This window comes from Triticum urartu, chromosome 5 (assembly GCF_003073215.2).
Source record: "Triticum urartu cultivar G1812 chromosome 5, Tu2.1, whole genome shotgun sequence".
Taxonomy (NCBI): domain Eukaryota; kingdom Viridiplantae; phylum Streptophyta; class Magnoliopsida; order Poales; family Poaceae; genus Triticum; species Triticum urartu.
In genome coordinates, this window is record NC_053026.1 from 518989082 (window position 1) to 518991399 (window position 2318).

The window sequence follows — 2318 nt, forward strand, 5'->3', positions numbered from 1 at the left end:
TAGTTTGCTTACCACATTCAGGCTACATTTGATTTCATTTAATCTCTAAAGCCTAGCTTATTTTTGCTTACAACAGCTTCTGTATAGACTTGAATAGATATTTTTCCGGTCACTTTTTTATGCCTGCTTTAAGTACCGCATTTCTTCTGAAATTGACTGAAATTATGATATTACTTACAGAAGGGCATGGTGATGAATTCAACGCAATATCCTGCTAATAGCAGATCGAGTACAATACACGGCAACTTGATAATAATATTTATGTTCACTTCAATAGCTAGGGATGCGTCACGTAATGTGTACCCTTCAGAGGAAAGAGATGATGCACATTACTCCTTTCTGCAAGGTACACAACATCCTTAATTCTTAATGACTTATCTGAATGGTGCATATTGATAATGCTAAGTCCCTTAATTGTTTTTGTGTTCAGTAAATAAAGGATTTGTCCCGTAACAAGGATGGAAAGTATTTGCCAAAAAAAACAAGGATGGAAAGTATAACAGCTTACAAAACCAACGTGGACAACACAGATCTGGTAAAAAAATTATGACATTTAAGCTATCTCTAACACTTGCTATTATGCATAAAATCCTTGATTGCTTAATCATCAAAACCGTTAATCCTTATACAGGAACTCGAGTAAATCATACTCACAAATAAGTTTTTGAGAAGGTACGAGTCTAACTAAATATGCATGCTTCGATGCTAACTGTACTTCCATGTGTCAAGCATCTCATTGTTATACTATTTGCAGAGAGACTTGGAAACCAGAGAAGAGGAGCGAAGATCAAGACTAGAATTTGAAAAAAAAACATGATGGCAAAGTTTACAGAATTGAGCCAACAGATGGGAACCCAACAGCTGATTACATTCATATGCTTGCGACCTTGTAAGATTTATGTTGCTTAATTGCATTGCTAAAAGTGCACTTCTATTTTCAGGTGCTAACGAAGAGGATTAACAAAGGAAATAGTATCCAAACTTGCAAAATACTCTTTTACATAGATCTACTCCTAATAAGACTCCAGTTGCAAGGCCAACTGTTATTTCTTCAAATGCTCTTATACAAGTTGCAACGAGGAATTCTCGAATGTTTAAAGCAATGGTAAGTCACAGCCTTGCTTTCTCTTCATGTTCACCTGCATTTTATACGTCATTGGCCTTCATAATTAGCTAGTTGCTGCTTCTTTTTCACCATGTGTTGTTGCTGCATCAAGGCGCAACTTCAAAAAATGAATATGTGCTAGCTAGGGACATGAACTTAACTGAAACTATACATCAAATCACAACTTAAGTCACATCGGAAGCTTTTAGTACTTAGGCTTTAGACATTTATAGTTGTAAAATTGTTCTAATCGCTCAGTCATATGCTTGCTGAGACAGTGTTACTTCAGTTAGTCTGACGACATTTTTTTAACAATGGGGTTGGAATAATTGTACGGCATAAGTTATTTGGACTCATTAACTAGAACTATTTTTTTGTTTTCTTGATTGCAGGATCCAAAGAACTAGCTGGACTGGACTCTAGATCATGGACAGTTTAGTTTGGCACTTAATTAGGATGGCTAAATTACATCTGAGTTTCATTTGATGGATATTTTCTATGAGAATTATGAATTTATGAATGTACATATTATATGTATGGTTTGGAATATTGTAATTGAATGCCTGTATTTTTTTACGGTTGCAATGGGCTATTACCACAACCAACTTTTGGTTGAAATAGAGTATCGCCATGAAAAGTTGGCATTGTTACAGTAGCTTCTCGCTACAAGCATTTTGATCGTTGTGATAACTATTTGGTGCTACCGAACTAAGTTTTGTTGAAATAGAGTATCATCACAAAAAGTTTAAATTGTCGCAATAGTTTTTTGCCATGAATAGTTTACTTGTTGTGATACCTATTTATCACATCAAAACGATTGTGTTGCAATTTCCTGTTTCGACGACTGAAATATTTGTTGCCATAAGTTTAGCACCACAAGTGTAACGGTTCGTGGCAAAATGCCTGCTACCACGAAAACAAGGATTGTTGCCATATATTGTTGCCACAATTAACTATTGCCATGGAAGAGTATGCGCTATGAAACAAGCGTCGTTGGCATAGATTGTTGCCACAAATGTCTATCGCCACGAGCTATTAGTCGCCACGATTAGTTACATGTTGCATTAAAGCTATCTCCACAAACCAAATTGTGGCATCAGGTGAGTGTTGCCGCGGAAAACCATGTGGCGACTTTCCCACATGGTTGTTGCAATAGCGCACTTTATTGCCACATTTTATTTTTTGTGGCAACAACCTATTACCATGTGTCCAG

General features: G+C 36.2%; 1 long non-coding RNA gene across 1 annotated transcript; it reads left to right on the forward strand.

Annotated features, from left to right (window-relative positions):
* Positions 1–508: 508 nt before the first annotated feature.
* Positions 509–1783, forward strand: LOC125556538. Its single transcript, XR_007305121.1, has 4 exons — positions 509–535; positions 632–672; positions 755–1105; positions 1498–1783. It is a non-coding gene; the product is annotated as an uncharacterized LOC125556538 (long non-coding RNA).
* The last annotated feature ends 535 nt before the right edge of the window (positions 1784–2318 follow it).